This window comes from Lynx canadensis, chromosome B1, assembly GCF_007474595.2.
Source record: "Lynx canadensis isolate LIC74 chromosome B1, mLynCan4.pri.v2, whole genome shotgun sequence".
Classification (NCBI taxonomy): Eukaryota; Metazoa; Chordata; class Mammalia; order Carnivora; family Felidae; genus Lynx; species Lynx canadensis.
In genome coordinates, this window is record NC_044306.2 from 110,849,971 (window position 1) to 110,872,679 (window position 22,709).

At 36.0% G+C, this 22,709-nt stretch overlaps 1 protein-coding gene across 7 annotated transcripts in view; it reads right to left on the bottom strand.

Annotated features, from left to right (window-relative positions):
- The window catches only part of ANK2 (ankyrin 2), a 272,404-nt gene that overhangs the window by 249,109 nt on the left and 586 nt on the right, over window positions 1-22,709 (bottom strand). The window lies entirely within an intron of this gene.

Genomic DNA, 22,709 nt, shown 5'->3' on the forward strand with positions numbered 1-22,709 from the left:
CAAATTCCCCTAACTTTGGGAATCACTGACCTGTGGAAATAAAACTAGAACATTCCGTGCAACACAGGAGACAGCACGTTATTTTCTCCTCTGTTTGGGTGCATTCAATATAATTTCTTTAGCTAAAAGTTAAACATGTAACTATTTTTACCAGTTGGATCTGTTATATAATAGATCAATCAGGAAAACTGTTGCATAATTTATAGATCTACACAGATTCTCCATATTAACATGTGGCATAACTTTTCTAATTGAGGTCAGGATAAATGAGTTTTACTGTTTATGCTGTCCACAAATTAATCAAAATGAATATTGCCAAGCTATTTATGTGCCCACAAACATCAATTAACCAATTTAATTTTACATTCCTCCCAGCTATTATTTTCATTCCAAACTGCTGCCTCTTGACTCCTAGTACATAAAGGAGGACATTCTTTAGTAAACAGTGCTAACAACTTGAGAAGTTTTCTAAAGGCTACTCCACACAATGCCCGGCACAAAGTGGGAACTCAATAAGTGTCGGTAACTGACATTAAAGACACTATGAGCCAAGAAGTGTGGGGTGTCCAAAGCAAGCCTAAAGGGCCACGTGACTAGTTCATGATGTGCTGTCATATTGGACAGCATTCTGAAACACAACATAAAACAATTTAGCCATTGTGCACTCCTACTTTTTCTGAAGAAAAATACATATTCACATAATACTCAGAAAATGGATAACTACTAACGCAGGGGCTCTCCCAAGGCTTTATTTGTAGAAAGAGTCAAGGATGAAAATAAAAAAGCAGGAAGGGGGCTCCATTGCAATCAGGCTTTAATAGTTACTTTCTGAAACCTAAGTCAGTATTTTAGTTTATTAACATTTCTTGTAAGTTTCCATCTGTAAACTAGGGAGGCAGTGGATAGAGGTAATCTGAAAAGGACTCTGTTAAGGGGATTTTAAGATGAATGAATGGTGCACAGCACAAGTGTTGATCACTGAATGGGGTAAAGTCTAGTGCCTAGAGGAACAATGTTCTTAGAGGATGTAACTCTTCACAAGCTGACCGGTTATACTCTATATGATGCATGCCACAGTTGTCTAGACCTATCTATGAAAATGGTCTCTCACATGCCATGGTAGTTAGACACCATGCTTGATCATTAATTAGAACAAGATAAACGGGAGTGCTATCCTAACAAGAATTTATAATCAACCTCTCCAAACAATGTCTTGCTATTGTTAAGTATATAAGAAACCCCACCACTAAGCTCAAATAAATTTTCCATGGCTGAGATTAGCAAATAAAAGTTCATTTATCCTTTCCATATTTCTCAAGTCTCATTTCACTTACTATATGGACAGTTTTCCTTTGATGGTTCACAGGCATTATTTTACATACATATATTCTCAGTTAGAGAACCCTAGAGGTTCTAGAGAAATATCAACTTTTCATAAATTTTTTGGGTTATGACATGCAATATGAAGGCTTAAATGTTTTGATACATTTGCCATTACTGAAAAAGTCTCTTCAATTTAAAGCAGAGCCCAGTTCAATGTAATCATACACTCAAATGTTTTAATCCATTTCTCTCAAAGTATTTTAAAATAGTCATTTCCCAACAAAATAAATGCACATGCACACGCAAACACACACACACACACACACACACACACACACGTGCACATACACTCTTTGAAATTAGACAGGAGACATAGACATTTAAAATACACTGCCAGGCTATAGCCAGGAACTGATCAATTAAGAACAAACTCAAGTTCAAACTAAATTTTTAATATTAATAATATTTTTATTAAATTTTTAATAAGATATAAGTATTTATCAAAATTACCAATTAAACCTGACTTGTTATGAGGATGGTAACTGATTTCCTTATACTATACATTAAAATACTAAGTCAAGAAGTTTCAGTGATTATAAAATACATTATTATTAATTTTTTTAAATTACATGTTGAGTATGCATTTAATCAAGAATTAAATTAACAATTACAGAATGATTGACTAAATTCAATTTATTTCAAAGGCTGAGAAAACTTAGAGCACCAAAAAGAATCTGAATTTCATTGTCCAACTGATATTTAATTTGGGTTCTATTTCAAGATCTCTCTTGAGCAAACTTATTCCATGTACCTTAAAGTATAAATAATAGTTTATAATCCTTTACCTACTATTCATACTAGAATAAATATCTTGATTATATATCATTTGTTCCCCTGGATAATGGGAAATTTTGGGGTAAAGTTTTTAATTATATCCTACTTTTTTTTTGGAAGAGAGAATAATTTTATAGGCAATCAAAACCCTGAGAAAACTAAAAATAAAAATATTATAAAATCAATATCATTAATTCAATTCTCCTAAAACTGTGCCATTGTGGTCTTATGTCCTCTGAGCTACAATGTTGTTGGCCATATGTCGTTAAGGAACAAACACTGGGCAGAGCACTGCCAGTCACTAATCTGAACTTTAGTATTCCAATCTGTATAATAATGAGCTACAGCAAATAGACTCTTCCGCTAATATTTGTATGTGTTAAATCTTTAGAGTCATAAGTTTATAAATCATCCTATGAGGTCAGCATATAATTCACCTACTCTTCAGGACAATAAGAAAGAAATAAAAGAGGGAAGAAGGGAGGGAGGGAAGGAAGGAAGGAAGGAAAGATTGTAAATATAAGAAAATGCAGATCTGTCTCTCAAACCTAAGAAGAGTTTTTGCTTTAAGAGCACTTATTAAAAATATTTCTAATAAAAATGTTTTTCCTTTCTATTAGCTCTTTAGAGCTAGTATTTAAATATTCTCAGGGCTTTCCTAGGTCAATAAAGAATCTCTCCCCTAAGTATGTGTTCTCCTCAAACCTGTTCCTGGCCCTGCCTCCTCTGGCTCAACTGACCAGCACCCTATACTCTCTGCTGCTCAGGCTAGAAATGTTGATGTTTTTGACATTCCTTTTCCCATACATTTAGGTCTAAAGAGTCTGCATTTTTCCATCTCTTAGTCACTATTTTAGGTCAGGAATTCATCATTTCCTGACTGAATTACTAGAACTCTCCCCTGAATATTTTCCTGCTTCTGGCCTTGCTCTATTCCAAATCCATTTCCCACACAATAGCTGGAGTGAGCTTTCTGAAGCTCACAGCTGTTCAGGGCACTTCCTATAATTTCCACGATAAAAGACAAAACCTTTAATGTGCTCTACAGAGTCCTGAATGATGTGGCCCCGCTCCCCTATCTTATCTTTGCTTTTTCTCTTGTAATTTCTTTTGGACTTTTATAAACAAGGAATCCTCCACGCGTATCACCTCCCTCCCTCCCACTGTATTTACAAGACTTCTCTTGGAACCCTCCCTGCCTGGCCAACAGAAGACTGAGGGCCTGTTGTGAACACAGAGTCATCACAGCGATAGCTACCCTGCACTGTAATCATCTTTTTACATGCTTGTCTTCCTCACTAGACTATGAGCTCATGGCAGACAGACACTATATTTTATTTGTCTGTTTGTTCCTAGGACTTCTGACAATGTCTCTAATAGAGCAGACACTCATAATTGATTACTGAATACATAAACAATAAAAAAAATCTTTCTTGACACATTTAAAATACGATTGGTTTTCACAAACATTCATTTCATTTATCCCATAAATATTTATTTGGCACTCTATGCCAGGCTGGAACATGTCATTTAAATAAAAAGAGGCAAATGGGCAGTATTTCTGATGTACACATACATTCTTCAGTAAATCTCTGGGAATGGCAATCTGTAGCAATCTATTCAATTGCCAGTAAATGCTCCTTTGTTTGTTCGCATTACCATTCTGTCAGCTCTTGTTAGATTATTTTTTCAGATGTTTGATTTTGTCATGAAGTGGTCGAGGCACTGAACCTACTGGTAATCATTTGAATATAAGCAGGAATGAAAAGAGGAACAATTATGCAAATGGCTGTAAGAGCAATAGTGGCCACAAACCAGAAGATGGTTTATTAAGTAAGGATAAGACTATTAATCACACTGGATATTCCAGCCATGCCTAAAGCCTATGCAGAGTAATCACTGTTGATGCCAGAGAAATACTCCAGTTGTTCTCTAGAGGGACAAATAGATTACTCTTACAATGAATGTCTATCACACACACATACACACCGCCCCCCCTCCCCCCGATTACTCCATGGCTTGGCCATCGTGGGCCTCTAAGGTATTATATGCCCTGGAAACCTCTATTCATTCCATTCTTTCCACCCATAGAGTTGCTCTGTGTTATCTCATTCTTTTTTATTGAGGATGATGGGTTATCCATAGATCCCTGCCCTTACAGTCACAACTAATCCTCTGCACAGACCTCACTTCTTTTTGGCCATGACCTTCTCTGACATTGCTTCTTACCTATGACACTCAATTCTTTCTCCTTCTCTCCACTGTTTCCCTTTATTTATTCATATATACCTTTCCTTCTAACATGTTTTGCTTTCAACACAAACACTAACCTCTGTAGACAACAACCAATAATATAACAAATTCATAGCAAAATACCTTACAGTTATCAGCCTATAGCAAGTAGTCATAGAAAAGACATGCGTTTCCTACTTTTGTTCATGATAAACAACCAATTCAAGGGGGCAGGTGGAACTCCCCAATTTTTCCACTGTTAGATATCAGTGATTTAGATGTATGTTAACTGCAATAAAGGCGCATCTTGAAGAAAGGAGCACCATAAAAATTTAAAGTCTTGCCTTCTTTTTTTATGACATTCTAATGTTTACAATTAGAATTTCCAGGGGCACCTGGGTATCTCAGTCAGTTAAGCATCTAACTCTTATTTTTGGCTCAGGTCATGATCTCACGGTTCATGGAAATCAATTTAAGCCCCTCCCCACGTCAGGCTCTGCACTGACAGTGTGGAGCCTGCTTGGGATTTTCTCTCTCCCCTTCTCTGTCTGCCCATCTCCTACTCTCCCTCTCTAAAAATAAATGTACAAACATTAAAAAAATAAAAATAAACAAAATAAAGATTCCCAGCTTCTAAATCCCTAAGGCAACAACATTTATTTCTGACTTCATATTTTGATAATTCATTAAACTTTATGGCAAGATTCTACCCAAATTTTGTCAAATTGTACTAAACACATAGGTCATGTTATATTTGGTTGATCAAGAAGTATGTCATGACAACTTAATTTTATACTAAATTCTTCCAAAAAAAGAATCATCAATAAGAGTGAAAGTAGCTTCCATTAACCACTGACATTTTAAAATGTCAATTTTACTGAAATATGTTGTTTCTATTTTGGTAACATTCAATTTTAGCTGCTTTGGGGAACAAACGTTAAAAATGATCTCTGATAAGGTATTACTTTCTCTTTGTTTTATAATCTGATACGGTTCAGTTTATTAATATCCCACACTAACATAATGGAAGATGGCTCTTTCTATGTTATAAAGGTATCATACAGACCCCTGATCTCATTGTTCAGCAGAGCAGAAATGGCATTTAAAGCTCTTTATGTGCTATGTTTTGTCTCTGTAGCCAATAGTACCTCAGTAGTCTTCCTTGTCCAGTTTGCTATATATTTATGTCCTTGGATTTTTTCCGTAGTCCAGTGAAAAAAATTAACTTTCAGGAAATTTTAGACCTTCCTCTGCAGTTTGATAAACAGACTTCATATTAAACATTTGAATTTTGGATCTGTGAAACTGACTTCATCTGTCCCCCACTCTTCTAAGAGATTCCTGTTGACAACATCTAGGACTTAGACATCTTCGTTGATACTATTTTGATTGTTAGAGATACAGGTATTACAGATGGTTTGAGTACTTGATGGTTCTAACCATTCTGTCCTGCTTCTTTGCATTTCTTATCATTAAAGAACTTTTTGTTATATAAACCACATTACAACTCTTAAGAGGCTCTCCCTATCCAGTTTGCTTTGTTCCTTGATATGTTAGAAATATTTTTATTTATCTTAGTGACACATCATGTTTAACTTACAAAATTTGTTTTCAATTTTACATGCTTATGAAAAGGATCCATCCCTTTTTTTTTTTTAATTTTTTTTTCAACGTTTATTTATTTTTTGGGGACAGAGAGAGACAGAGCATGAACGGGGGAGGGGCAGAGAGAGAGGGAGACACAGAATCGGAAACAGGCTCCAGGCTCCGAGCCATCAGCCCAGAGCCCGACGCGGGGCTCGAACTCACGGACCGCAAGATCGTGACCTGGCTGAAGTCGGACGCTTAACCGACTGCGCCACCCAGGTGCCCCAGGATCCATCCCTTTGATAAAGCTTGTTAAAATGATCAATCCCTGAAGTACATTTGAGTACCTACTATAGTAAAACTATAACACTGTAACTTCAATTTATTGAAAACTCAGAGGAAAAAAGAGCAGAGAGAGATAAAACACATATAAAAGTAAAACTTTGAGAAACATAGATATATTTGTATACACATGCATATGTACACATATACATACACATCATACCTTGAGAACAACGGAATTCCAACCATAGATGTTCTCAAATAAGAACCTACTTTGAAATGAGTTAATTAGGAAAAAAAAAACTCTAATCAAGTTGTAGTCAGAGTTTAGGGTCTGACAGTTTTGACATTTCAGGATAGTATTCTATTTTTTCTTTTATATGGTAAAGACATTTTCCTAGTCAACTTTGTTACTCTGTTAGGTCAAATTCTTGACCTTATTTACTCCATGGCATTCAATGATACTTGAGCTCAAAGAGGAAAGAGAAGGGAAAAAAAGAAAAAGCTTTTGAACCCTTAAAGCTTTTGTCTATACATTCCACTCTTGTATCTTGCCCGGATGTGTTTTTATCCCTGAATCGTCCATGAAAATGCATGTGGTTTCACACAGAGAAAAACTGCTTCTTTAGGATATGTGGAATCACAGAGATCCCATTTAACTCCACTGTGCTTTAGTGTGCAGGACTGTTAGAAGGTTTTAAAGTCAGTTACGATATACTGTTTGTTGTAACCAAAGTGTCTTTGGTGGCATGCTCTACATACAGGTTTGTCTCCGCTTGAGAGTCTGGAAACTAACCCGACGTGGGCACAACCACGTACCCAGCCTTTAACGTCTAAATGAGCACCACACTTCAATTCCTTGTGTTTTAGTGCTTTTGGATTACAATGACATGCATGCCTTTTAGCAGCTTTCAAATGGGAGAAACCTATATATATCAGAGGAGGGGTCCTTCAAAAGTTTTATAAATCAATGGAGCACTGATACATCTTAGAAGAAATGGAACCTAGATTTCAGCAATGTAACTTATATCTAGATAACCTATATACTTGAGTCACTGGCCTATAGGCACCTCATCCTAGGAGCTTGAGTGACATTCATCAAAACAAAGCAGGAAGAGAATAAGGAAAGTTCCGGAGTTTAGCCCTGCTTTAGGGCAGCTAAACATGCCAATAATATGTACTGAGTGTGAACAAGAATCAAGGTTAGGAGAGAAACAGTGCAAATAGGTTATTGAGAGGGTCATGACAGCTTGATGTGGTAGATTTCATGTACTCCAGAGGAACATTTCAAGTCCCACAAAGGTGAGAAAATTTGTATTGAAAATAGTAAAGTTAATAGTTTATAAAAAATTAAAAGGGTGTTTAATAGTTTTTAAACATTAGTGTGACTTTAAGATGGAAACACAGGGAATTAACATTTAAATATTACTTGTACCAAAGAAGATGAAAAATATTTCTCCAGGGGCACCTGGGTGGCTCGGTCGGTTAAGTGTCTGACTCTCACTTCGGCTCAGGTCATGATCTCACGGTTTGTGAGTTCCAGCACTGCATCAGGCTCTGTGCTGACAGCTCAGAGCCTGCTTGGGATTCTCTCTCTCTACCTCTCTCTCTGCCTCTCCCCCATTCACTCTGTCTCAGTCTCTCACAAAATAAATAAATAAATTAAAATTTTTTTTAATTAAAAAATACATTTCAGAAAAATTTTTGTCCCCTGTTTTGTAATGTCTTGAATTTCCTTGTTAATATATGTGACTGAGAATAGTTGATCACAAAATGTTAAAAGCTCTGGTTATGTTTCATTCTGTAATATGTGCTCATGCTTGATACAATCTCCAACTTACCCAAATAACCTTGTCCTCTGGGTTTGATTCAGAACACTAACCTATGACAAATTTGAGTTTAGGACACAAAAATAGTAATTTGATGTTTATTTTATTTATTTATTTTTTATTTTAGAGAGAGAGAGAGAGAGAACACAAGCAGGGGAGAGGGGCAGAGGGAGAGAGAGAGAATCTCAAGCAGGCTCCATGCTCAGTGCAGAGTCTAATATAGGGCTCAATTCCATGACCTTGGGATCATGATGTGAGCTGAAATAAAGAGTCGGATGCTCACCCAATGTTTATAGCAACACTATCGACAATAGCCAAAGTATGGAAAGAGCCCAAATGTCCATCAATGGGTTAATGGATATAGAAGATGTGGTATGTATACACACACACACACACACACACACACACACACACACACACACACACACACCATGGAGTATTACTTGGCAATCAAAAAGAATGAAACCTTGCCATTTGCAGCTACATGGATGGAACTAGAGGGTATTATGCTAAGTGACATTAGTCAGTCAGAGAAAGACAAATATCATATAACTTCACTCATGTGAGGACTTTAAGACACAGAACAGATGAACACAAGGGAAGGGAAGCAAAAATAATATAAAAATAGGGAGGGGGGATAAAACATAAGAGACTCTTAAATATGGAGAACAAACAGAGGGTTACTGGAAGGGTTGTGGGAGGTGGAATGGGCTAAATTGGTAAGGGGCATTAAGGAATCTACCCCTGAAATCATTGTTGCACTATATGCTAACTGATGTGGATGTAAAGTAAAAAAAAAAAAAAAAAAAAAAAAAAAAAGTGATTCAGGCCATTAATTAATAAAAATATCATATTATTTATCTGGATTTCATGGTATGTGGTATTTATTACTTTTAAAATGTGTAATTCATTGTGATTCTTTTTCTCATTATAAATAAATACTTTCGTAACTAAAAAGAAAAAAAAAAAGAGTTGGATGCTCGACCAACTGTGCCACCTAGGTGCCCCAATAATTCGATGTTTAGAATCAGTGCGTATTTGCTGTGTCTAAGGCAATGTGACATGATACAAGAAGAAAATCAGTGCTCATTATGGGCACAGCAAGCTGGTCAAATACTGTGACACCAGGGCATTAGGCTGCCCCAGGTAGGATATTATTCTCATCTCATGTATTAAAACTTCCAAGTACACACGCTTAGAAAAAGAACCTAAAATCCTCCTAAGGTAAACACATTTAAGTAAAGAGAACATGTATGTAACGTTAATAGAAGTACTTGTGTTTTCTCTGATTGGTGGTCAAGTGCTCTATAGTACTTAAAATATATGCTCAACTTACAGTATCATTATACACTTGGTTATAACTAAGAATTTAGTGTCAAGAGGGAACTAACATTACATATCTAAATATTTTACCAAGCTCAATTAAGATAAGCAAGTGAATTACTAAAGGCAGAGAAAACAGAAGGAAAAATTTTATTGAGTTTGGCCATGCAGTAGCAAAGTTAATTAAAATGAGAAATGGAGTGCACTTTTCGAAGAGACCAGGGAGTGATTCATTAGTTGTGAGAATATTATCTGTATATGGAGAGCAGCGGCCTGTTCATGAAAATTATTAGAGAATCAAGTTTTGTAAATAAAAGAGAAAGTTAATTCTCATGGCCAAAGTGAAAAGGATAACTCAGTCATGCATTATCACCACTGCAATAGAAGCAGCACATCGCACAGATTCCCGTGCAGACTCATGGTGTGTCAGTTACAAAAAAGAGGCAGACGGGGCACCTGGGTGGCTTGCTTAGTCAGTTGAGTGGCTGACTTCAACTCAGGTCATGATCTCCCTGTTCCTGAGTTCCAGCCCCACACTGGGCTCTCTGCTATCAGTGCAGAGCCTGCTTCAGATGGCCTGTCCCCGTCTTTCCCTGCCCCTCCCCCACTGGTGCTCACTTGCTCTCAAAAATAAACATTAAAACAAAAAAAGAGAAGAAGCAGAGAAGTAAGATGATTATCTGAGTTACTCAAACTAAATAAAATGAAATCTTCCAGACTGGTAAGAAGATGAAAAGTGCTCAACAAATGTCAGTTGCCAATGTTATTATATACATTATGTATACAATATCACCAGTAAATAAATAAATAAAAATACTTCTACCCATTACCAGAAAAACGATCTTTTAAATAACCATTTTACCCAGAAAGAATTCAGGAATAATTTTAAAAGCACTGCATTTAAAAGCACTGCATCAGTGCTGACATCAGCCATGTCAAGAGTGCCATGTTCAATATAAGCAGACATATGATTCGTAAAAACCAAGTGCAGCTATTTGGGGAAAAAAAAAAAAACAACAATCATAAACAAAATACTATGCTGGTAATTTGGTTATATCATTCAATACTATCCAGAAGTTCTTTACTTGTACCATTTCCTTAAATATTAATTGATGTGGCTCAGTCAGTTAAGCATCTGACTTCTGCTCAGGTCATGATCTCATGGTATGTGAGTTTAAGCAAGCCCCGCATTGGGCTCTGTGCTAATAGCTCAGAGCCTGGAGCCGTCTTTGGATTCTGTTTTCCTCTCTCTCTGCCCCTCCCCCACTCATGCTGTCTCTCTCTCTCTCTCTCATAAATCAATAAACTTAAAAATAAAGAAAATATTAATTTATGTAAAAACCTGCAAAAGTATATTTAAAAAACAAAAAATTCTGTTTTGCATTTATAATTTCATTATGTCTTTAAAATAAATCATTAATAAATATAAACACAATTTCTTTTTCTGAATGTATCTGGGAGTTCAAGAGAGAGCAAAAGCTGTTCTAAACTCCACAAGGTAACTGTGTCTCTTAAATTCCTCCTTCTGTGATGCCTTAGACACAGTCAGCTAATTCTTACTGAATTCTGTAGTTAAAAACAATTCACTATGGAACTTTTGATAGTTTGAACTATCAAATAGGCTAAACTGCTGACCTTTGTATTATTTATAATTTACATGATTTCTTACAAATGTGTTAAGTGGAATTCTACTAGAAGAAAAAGCTTTCCCTTCTTGCTTACTTATTTATTCACTTATTCAATTATTTATTTCTGGTAGTACGAACTTATAGGGATTTATTCTGTGAGTTATAATTCCTTACTTCCATTATTTATTTTGTTACTCCAATTTCTCTATAGTCAGTCACTGGAAGCTCCTGCAAGTTGACATGCCCCATCACTTTTTGAACACTTCCTTACTTGAATCAGCCATTTGCCCAAGAAGTTCTGGTTCCTTCCATTGGAAAATGGCATTTAGAAAAAATCTGGGCTACATATGCTCATTACTACCGAGGCATCATTGCTGCCAGGGGCTCTCAGGGGACAGAGCACATTATACTGATGCTCACATGAACATTTTTAATCCTTTCATTGGCAAGTATATTTCCTTTGCTCTTCCTGCATAAAAAGCAAGTAAATCTAGTAATATAATAATGAATAATATCATGTGCATAGTGATTTCAAAACATTGTTTCATTTTAGTCCTTACACTTCCTCTATGATATATACGTTGTTAATTATTAGAGTTAACTATTACTAACCCAGATTTGCAGAAAAGCAAACCAATTTAAGGATCAGATTACCAGAATGTGGTAGAGCTAAGCAGTACACTGACTCTACATTTTACAACTTCTTCCATTATACCAAATCAGAAAGATAGATAACATTTCTATTTTTTGGACTTTTATATAAAAATTTCCTGCATTTAAATATGACAGAGATCTTAGGGGCGCCTGGGTGGCTCAGTTGGTTGAACGGTCGACTTGGGCTCAGGTCACGATCTCGCGGTCCGTGGGTTCAAGCCCCGCGTCAGGCTCCATGCTGACAGCTCGGAGCCTGGAGCCTGTTTCGGATTCTGTGTCTCCCTCTCTCTGACCCTCCCCCGTTCATGCTCTGTCTCTCTCTGTCTCAAAAAATAAATAAACGTTTAAAAAAAAAAAAGAAGTATTTAAAAAAAATATGACAATATATCATCTTGACAACATTTCAAATTAACCATGTATAAAGTAACGTATTTTTATTTCCCCCTGAATTTCACTTGAAATTTTTTTTTGCCAATGACACCAGCACCTTTCAAATATCAATGAAATGTATAATCTGTGGAGACTGATGTGGGGCTCGGTCCCACAACTCTGGGATCGTAACTTGAGCCGAAATCAAGAGCCAGATGCTCAACTGACTGAGCCGCCCAGGTGCCCCTGAAATATGTAATCTTAAGTCATGCTTATTCACCTCTCTTTTTTTTCACTATTCCCACTTGGGTGCTAATATCCATGCTGTTTCCCTCTCCACTGATTTTTCCCATGCAAATCTTCTAATCCAGGTCTGTTCATCCCTCTTAGATTACTTTACAGTCTCCTGGATGACCTCCATTTCCTCCCCCATAATCTTACATTATCATACAACCTTCCATAGTTTCTTTTTTTTTCTCTTTCTTTCTTTCTTTCTTCCTCTTTTTCTTTTTCTTTTTTTCTTTATTGAATTCAGTTACCTCTTCCTTGCCCTGAAGGCTCTCCTGTGTGGTCAGCATTATTTCCAAGTATTTACCAACTCCTACCCAGCCCTGCCACTCTGGTCATGTCATGCCAGGCCTTTCATCAGCTCCTATGTGTGTCCTCTGAGATGTTCCCTCCGCTTAAGCCAAACTTGACTGTCTTCCCAAGGCCCAGCTTGAAATCCACAACTTCTATAAACATAAAAAAGCTATAACACTTAAGCTAGCACTGTCCTCTACTTTTCCCCCATTGACATTAACCTTAAATACCTATCTAACAGAGAAATTTCTTGAGAAAAAAATTTTAACTCAACCAAAATCTTGACCACTCTTAACTTAAAATTTATCTCATGGTAGTTATTTAATAATTCTTTGATCCAAAGAAGTGAAATATCCTGAATTATATTACATGTATTGTACATATCAAATTCACATTGAAAATAGGGAAGATGATTGATGGTACATGGGCATGATAATTTTTTTTTAATCCAGCACAAGAAGGAAGAGAAACAAACAAGCATAATTTGAAAGAGCTTCTGGAGGGGTGCCTGATTGGCTCAGCTGGTGAAACATGCAGTTCTTGATCTCAGGGTTGTGAGTTCGAGCCCCATGTTGGTGTAGAGATTACTTAAATAAACTGAAAGAGAGAGAGAGAGAGAGAGAGAGAGAGAGAGAGAGCGAAGAAAGACAAAAGAAAGAAAAGAGACGAAAGAAGAAGAAAGAAGAAAGAAAGAAAGACGCTAAAAAGAACAGAACCAAAATAACGAACTAAGACAGACAGACTAAATAACGACAGAAAAGAAAAAAGAACGCAAAGACAGAAAGAACGAAGCAAAAAAAGAATTCTGCTTCTGTTTACTTTAAGTGTAAAATGCAATCAAAACTAGAAAGTGTAATTATCTGAGCTTCCTGATTAATCAAGTTTTATAGAATGTTAAAGACCACTGGAGTGACTAAATTGTTTCATGAGCTCTTATACAACTTACTAGGGAATACGTAACCCAGAAGGATCTTGTAGGAAGGCTAATTGCAGTGACTAAAGTGAAATGCATCTCAGTTATCAAGCTTCCTTCGATGGCAAAATATTTCTGATACTAGCTTGTCACCAATTCTTCTTCTATCTTTCCAGTGTTGTTTTCTAGCATAAAAGCCAGAAGTTCTGAAATATTTCTTTTTGTGTTAAATGACTGAGTATGACTAGTTTATGTTATACCAAAGGCCCTTATCCAATTCGATAAAGTGTTTGTACTCAGAGAATTGGCATCTGCCACTTGGTCCTTTGTCATCTGCCTTCTCCCCAGTAAGGACAACTTGTGCTTACACAGATGTCTCTTTTTCTCCCCCCCACCCACACCCAGTCTTTGGTTCCTGTCCCTCGGAGCCCACACTGAAGCCCCATGTTTTGAAGGTGACCACCCTGAACAAAAGCTCCTCATTTCCTAAGTGACCTCTCTTCTCAAAAGAGTTACTGTTTCCAGGTAACCTGTTCCACTTACACTTTATTGGTTTCAGTTGTTTCAGGATGTGACATGGTTTAATTAAGCATTCTGGCCCAGTTTGAGGCAGGAACCATAAATAAGGAGGAAGTTTATACTCGTACTCCTGGAACAACTCAGGCAACGTCTTATTTTCACTGAGCTGGACAGTTGAATGGTTTGTGAGTTGCTAGGGTAGAAGTGTTTACAGTGGACTCTTGTTCATCATAGCGTCCTGCCGTTCAAAGATAGCTATTCTGGCTACTATTATATCTTTGTAAAATGATTTAAAACAGCATGATAATATTTCTCTGTAGATTTATAATTCATGGTATTATCAGCATACGGATGATCTAAGGGAACCGCAGTAAACTTCTTTCTGAGAAATGACTCAAATCAGTATCCGAAATACTGTATCCAACCACAAAGATCCATAAGAATGCTTCATTTTATATATCTTGCCTTAAGAGCTTCCAGAAAATTTCAAGTACCACAACAGAAACTATTCCCTTCTATTATTTCTTCTGCCAGATAAGAATTTACTGACACAAGACTTCTTAAAGAAAAATTGCACAATATATACAAGATAAACAATCTCCAACCCAACTTAATAGCCCAAATAACATATTATTCTTGTTATGTGTCAAAGTACCTATTACCCCGGGCTGGTCTGGGAACCCCTTGGATGAAGGCACTGTGCCTTGGATGTAGTATCAACTCAAGAAAATTTCTATTAAATAAAGAAAACCTTGGAGATTCCACTGAACTATCTCAATCATTTATAAAAATGAAAAGAGGGAAAGACACAGTTAAAACTGTACAGTCATACAGGAACAGAAAGAATTCTAACAGATCTCAGGTCCTCGTCATTTTATAGATGTGGAAACTAAGGTCAGATCAGTTGTTTACCCAACATCACAGTCAGTAGATAGAATTAAACGCAGGTCTCCTAAATCTGCTTTTATGGAGCTTTTAGAAGCATCCGATAATTTTGTATAAATATCACTTATTAAGTTAGTAAACACCTTTCTGCTGTGTTGTGTATTCTCTGTAGCTGTGATGTCTATTCTTACATTTCACATCCACTTCTAATTGTGCTTAACATCTTGAAAGTATTGACAGCTACAGTTGATTTCAAAGGCAAAAGTAATATTTTATCTCTATATTAATAATAAAGCTAAAGTAGATTCTTAGAGTCCATGTTTGTAATAGTAACATTATTTTTAAAATATTTAACTCCCCTGAAAGTCGGGCATTTGGGAAAACTGCCATTACTCGCATAGAGCCACATAAAGAGAGAGGTCACTGTCAGTCTAGATTTCAGCCTTGTTTTACAGACAAGGACTATAAACAAGTGAGTTAAAATTGGTAATGAACAGGTCTTCATGCAAAATACATAAAAATCCAAGAAATACATATTCATATAAAATTATTAATGTGAAATAACACTACCACTCCCAATCAAATGGGGACTAGGTTGATACGTTTATAATAACTGTTGCACCCTGGTACTTCTCTTCTTTAATACAAGATACATGGTTTTCTATCGAGGTGTTCCCCATTACATAAGCAGCATAGTAATGATATAGAGTTAAAGGAACATCTCTAGAGAAAGGCCAGGTTGAATTCACAGTGAAGTTCTAAGGGGAAAGAAAAAGGGTTTTTTTCCTGGCAAGCTACTGAAAAAGTGAGGGAAAATGGAAGGAGTAATTCCAACTATACATGCTAAAAAGTCCTTTCCTGGGGCGCCTGGGTGGCGCAGTCGGTTAAACGTCCGACTTCAGCCAGGTCACGATCTCACGGTCTGGGAGTTCGAGCCCCGCGTCGGGCTCTGGGCTGATGGCTCAGAGCCTGGAGCCTGTTTCTGATTCTGTGTCTCCCTCTCTCTCTGCCCCTCCCCGTTCATGCTCTGTCTCTCTCTGTCCCAAAAATAAATAAACGTTGAAAAAAAAATTTTTTTAAAAAAAATAAAAAGTCCTTTCCTGAATTCTGTACACACTGGTGGGGAAATCCATTTCTGGCTGGCCTGGCAGCTGCGGTGAACTGGGAAGAGAGTGAGAAAGTCAAATAGTCACGTGAAAAAGAAACATACAACAAACAAACAAAAAACCCTGGCACTAAGAAGTTAATGAATTAGAAACATTAAAAGGAAATATCTAAAGAATAATATATAATAAATATATATAAGGATTATATATATAATAAAGATACAGAAAATCTATCAAAGTCAGGTACAAGAAACAAAAAGTAGTTGTTGACTTGCATCAGGAGCTCCAGAAGTGTTGACATCTCTAAAGGTCTGAGGACACCAAGACTGCTAAGTTACCCATGAAATCCCCGGGACATTTACTTGAGTGTATTCAAAACAGCAAAATCTATTTAAGACATCACTTTTAAATCACATTTGAATGGCTTTCCTTCAAAACCCTAACTTACATAACTGTCTGATTTTCTTTGAGCTTGGTTAACATAGAACTCAGAAAAACACAAGCCTCATTCCTGAAGGTTACTCCATTAGGGCAGAGATGGTCATACAGACCGTGAAGCTTTACAACTTATCTCCTCAACATTTGGTTCCTCCTCTCTATGCCCAGAATTAATTGGTTATTATATAGACCACTTAGCCTCATTAAACTTTCAAAAGGTTGCCAGAGTGCCTCCTACTGACACAGGAAATTTTTTCTCTGTAGCAGTTTAGTGTCATACTGATTATTAAAAGTAGATCTCTTATTGTTCCAAATTCAAAGATGGGACAGAGTAAGAGTTGGGGTGGGAGGGGATGGCAGAGGGAATATGAATATTTATTCCAGTGGCTTTCAATTCTGGTAGGAATCACCAGGAGAACTTAAAAAATATATAGATTACAGTCCCCTTTCCTTCCCAATCTACCCCAGGGTTCTGACTTCTTATTATCAGGATAAAGTCAAATCACTCTGATGAGATTTTCCACAATACTGTACACATTTAAAATCAGAAGTCACTTCTGTGGGAAAAAGGGTCACACTTAAATACTGATGATTCCACTAGCAATTTATGTAGAACTCCAAAATTTGGGAAGTGCCTTCTTTGTAGTGTCACTGAAAAAAAAAAAAAGGTGTATTCTTTGTGAGGAAGAAATTATTTTGAGAAATATGAATGAAAAAGTGTGACTCAATGTAAAATATAAACACTAAAAGATTATTAAATATGATGTGAGTAGACTTAACCTCCTTATATTATCACTGACCCCTACAGTACTTCTATAAAGTATTTTCAGTGTTCTTTATGATGTCAATGTGCTATAAATATCATTATGGATAAATGAGGTAACTAATAAAATTAAAACTTTCGTAATAAAGAATACCAGTGAATTAATCCTGGTTTTGTTCAAGATAAAAACATTTATATGTTTTTAGGTTCCAAAATAAATTAAACTCACTCATAGTAGCTTTTCTACATTGATTTTGTCTTTTTACAGTCTTCTTAAAAACTTATCTCAAGCCATATAATTGGGACTATTTTTGCCACAATCCCACAAATTTGACAGCTATAACCCTAAGCTAGTAGTCACCCACTCAATGGTTGAAAGAGGTTCTTTATAAGTAAAAATTAATAAAAACTCAGACTTACAGTACTGGCAAAGAATACCATCAATGGTGCAAGTCACTTATATAAAGATAATTGTTCTAGTCAAGATAGGGTTTATGAATTGAACTACAAAAGTGGATAGAAGGAATGTTAAAGAAGAAGAAAATGGGGTTTAAAAAAATCATGATTCCACAGAAACCTCTGCATGTAAGTAGATATACCTGAACATATTTATTTAGACTCAAATGGGAAATCAACAACAAAACTGTTGAGTTTTTACTTATAAGTAGACATTAGGATATAGGAAGAGCAAATGTCCAGGTAAAGCTCAAGAAATCACCAACCTACCTTATGTTAGTGTGGTTTCTGTAAGTACTGACGTATTGATGAAGGGGTTATAAGAAGTTATATAAAGACAATTTGATGTAAGTCCTAAAAAGTGTTATTGGCATTTACCACATTTGAAAAGATCTAGCATGTAATAAATACAAAGGATCACACTATCATGTTGTCATTGTATTTTTCATCACATTATGTTTGGTTTAGTGCCTGGAAATCTTTTTGTACTTGGTTCTTGGCTAAGTATTGTTGCTGTCAGTGTTGGTCTTGCCTTTGGAATCATGCTGCTGAGTGTCTGAGCAGAACACTGAAGGATAGAAAGAATGATTGGGCTATCCACCTTCCTCCTACACCATAGGGTTCACCTACAGACCACCAGAAAAATGCCACAGTCAGCCATTATCTATTGTGTTTCTTTACAAACTCATTCTTATAACACAATAAAAAAGTTACAGAATATATTCATCTCCACAACTGCAAATAAAACATTCTTCCATTTTAATAAAGTACACTAATTAATAACTTTAGAAAGTCTCCATCTCTCCATGTCTCCTTACAACTGGATGATAAGTCCATTATATATACTCAATACATATTCTCATTGTCATCAACTTAATAACCATGTGGACAAGAATATGGGGAGGGGGGAGTGTCAGTGAGGGTTCCCAAAGGTTATCCTAAAAACAGTGAGCCTTGTTCCCTTCAAGATAAAAATTATATACAGAAAAAATAAAAGCAAATAACTGATCAGAACCTTTTCCTATGAAATTCAATTTAAAAGACTTGGAAAAAAAGTTTGCTTTCATTTTCTATGTAAATCCCCTGCAAAATCACCTTCCTGTGTCAGCTTGCGAATGTGAATATACAAATACATTTTGAAGTCCTGATACAATTGTAACAAAGAGTGATAATATATCATAGTCTATCCTTGACCGCAACTGCTATATTTAAGGAGCAAATGTTCACTTTTAATAAGTTGATTTTCCAAGAAATCTCATGGAATATTTTGAAGCAATTATGATAGAATCACAAACTTAAATACATAGTTTCCTCTCAAACATGTCATTTAACTTCTTACAGGAACTAAAATCCCCTTCAGTGTAGGGAGGTATTCTGAAGATGAAGAAATTGAAGCATTGACAGATTAAATTATTTACTTATTCCCTACATTCAGTGTATGTACAAGACCAAGGAATCATCACCTCTTTTTCCCAATGAACTTTGGAGCCTGGATTCAAATCCCAACTCTGCCACATAATAGCTGCATATGATACAGCAGTTTCCAGGAGTCTGAGTCTCAGTTTCTTTATTTGCAAAATGGAGAGAATAATCTCTAATGTGTATACCTGTCTCTTGATTAAACAGTACAATGTATATAAAGTGCCAGACACAGGGCTATATTGGTACTCAATAAATATTATCATATAATTTATACAGAAAACATGAACTCTGGCTTTTTGAATAGTATAAACTAAAATAATAAAGGAAGAACTTCTTAAACATCACAATGCTGAGCACTAGTCATACAGATTGCCTTTTATGACATACGATTCCAGCGAATGTTGTAGACACTATAATGGATTAGAGAATGGTCTGTCCATGCTGAGAAATGGAAAACATATCTACTATTTGAAAATAACTGGTAATCATAAACTTAAATAAGAAGGGTTACTTAAGTATATGCTTTTTCCAAGGATGGAATTGTTTTCTTTTGTTTTTTATAGATTCTCTGAAATTATGTTTTTCCAAATTAAAAAAAAAGTGATTGTGGAGAGAATATTATACTCAAAATCACTTCCTACAACTAAATCTTACAAGTCTGTGAGAAATCATTCCTTTTGGCATCCTTCTCAAGTCTAATGTCTCAGGTTCTAGTGTAGAAATAAGACATGTGGACTTACAAAGAAATGACTTCAGTTCATATAAGCTAATAATTAGTATAGGAATATCCTCTTATTCCTGTAAAAACCTAGAATATCAGTGTACTATTTGGGGCAAAAAAATGTTTGTTTGCTTCAACTAATCTTAATCTTGGTCCCTTTGCTTAAAGGTAAGCTTTATTCTAGCTCTATCATAGTATGACACATATACTATATATATTTAACACACGCTATATTTAAATATTAGCTATCCAGACTCAAAGAAGACTGAACATTTTATTCCAAGATAAATTCTGCTTATACTGAGGTTGAAACTAGATCCCCTACTATACAAATTAGTCATTTTAAAAAACCATACCACTGACAACTTAGTAGAGGGCTTACAGCCAAGCATGCAATGTGTTTCAAGTTTACAATAATTAAAACTTACTTAAAATGTTTTACAGAGTATAAAACAATAATGCAAAGATTCTTTTAATCAACAGCAAGTTTATAAAAATCTTAAAATGAGATCCAAATATGAAGCTGCCTAATTGATTTAATACTCAATCATTTTTACTTCAGTAAAAATCTTTTCAACACCAGCTTATTTTTTTTGAGCTCCATAGCTGGCTATTACCTGAATTGGGGCAGGTCTCATCTGAATTTTGCAAATAAGCAAGTTCTTTCGCAAGATACTTTACAAATGGATATTTAAGTGATATATTTAATCACCACTACTACTGATGCATTTCTTTATGGTTATAAAAAGGCAACAGCAAATAAAGTATAATAAGTTTTAGGTTACTTTCCGGAGATGGTGTTCCAGAGTACCACTAATAGGCAACTATCCTTTTTTCATTTCTTTATGAACTACTATTCTACATACCTTAAATAATAATAATGAGGTACACTTTTTTATCTTAAACCAAATTTTAGAACTGGCTCAAGTAGTTATGGGGGGGGCATTGAAAATAAATCTAAAACACCTAAAAATGTCAGTCACTCTTCTAAGCTAGCATTTGTTATGCTGTGTAAAAACTCAAGCATCTGCAGTATAAAAGGGAAGAGGTCCAGAAGGTATGTTAAAAAAAAAAAAAAAGAACAAGAACAAATAATAGCTATGTGATTATTCCCCCAATTTTCCTTGGTTCTAGCTTAATGATATTATCTGGATGTGAAGATCAGATAATGCTGTCATAAGACTGCATGATTAACCATCGATCTTGCCACGGTGCTGGATTCAAGCTAAAGCAATGCAGCTAAAACAATGGAGATTCTCAACAACTATTGGCACCTTTCCATTTTAATGATGTAGTCTTTCCATTTCAAGAACGGATAGAAAAGGGGAAAAGTGAACTAGATACAGAAACAAGCCACAGCGAGACCAAGAAATGTTCTAGGTGTATGCGTGGTACTCTAGCTAAGCAAAGTTACTAGGTCACAACTGGATGCTGAACGGTCCTGGCCAAGAAGCAATATACTATGTTTTGGAGAATATAAGATAAAAAAGATACGATCACAGGAAATTGTTTTATGTAATAATGTTCCATTTAGAGGATTAGAAGCAGAACTGTGGTAACTGTCAAGAAGTAAGCCAGCTCCCACAAAAATGGCCAAGGTATTATAAAAAAGAATTACGGCATCCTTGAAACAAGGCCTTCTAAAGGTCAGACAAGCAATACTAAAGTTTTCTCCCACAAGGAAAAACGAGAATATGCTTCTAATTTTATTTAATTATGTTGCCTAATAATAGTTACTTCCACTAACTAGTGGTGAAATAAGTAGTAAAACTGAAATGGGACGAATCCCTACATAGTAAGATCTTAATTCAATGTGGGTCCTCACGTGTCTTTCCGAAAATTAGCAAAGATAGCATCCTCAAAATGGAAAGGTAAACATACCTATTAATGAAGAAGGGTGGGGGAAGCACTGAACATATGGATTATTGAGCATCTGATCTGCAGTGTATCCCCAACCCCCGAGTTATGTTTAACAACAGCTTGTGTACCAACCACTATTTTTATGCTTTGCTAATGTAATATGCTGTTTATCACATTCTGAAATTATTCAGTGACCTACTTTGTTAATTAAGGCATTTACAGAGATCTTCTTCCCTTATAGAACCAGACCACTGACTAAATGAACACTTCCCTTCCGCCCAGGTGTAAGATTATTTCTATTGTAAAGAAATAAATAATGTTTCGAAAGACAGAAAGAGACAATTCTCTAGTTTAATGTATAGGGAATCCGCGTTTCTTCCTGTTATTTAACCTTGGTCTTTTCACCTAATTGCTACAGCCAGGAGAGAAAATCATAAGATTACTGATGGAAACCAGAAAATAAATGAATTAAAATTTTAAAGATGCAAGGACACAGCTCACTGCACCAATATTCTTAGTGCAGTTTCACACAGAACAGTGTGCACCTCCGGAAGGGGAAAGAAAAAGGAGTAAATAAAACCTGAGGCTTATTCCTACCAGCGATCTACATAACATATATCGTCAGTGAGAAGGCGCTGTGCTGAAGGTCTAGTAAGTAGAGATGAGGAACAAGAAGAGAAAAATACTCTACCCTGCTAACCATTAATCAGCCCTTTCCTTCTCCTAAGACAAGTGTTGGGAGTTACTTGGAGGCATAAAGCACCTGGCTCTGAGATTGAGTACACATAACTGAGAAAACCAGAGAAAAACGAAGTGCGGTTTGGCTTGGTTAAAGCGAAGGAAATTTGCCCTGCTCAGGCATCTCCTCCCAATGCAGCAAATTTGGACATGAGCTATAGGCTGCAAACTGAGCTTGGGAATGGTGCAGGGGAATGATGGAGGGAAGGGAAGATGAAGTTGCCGGCTCTGAGGACGGAGGGTTT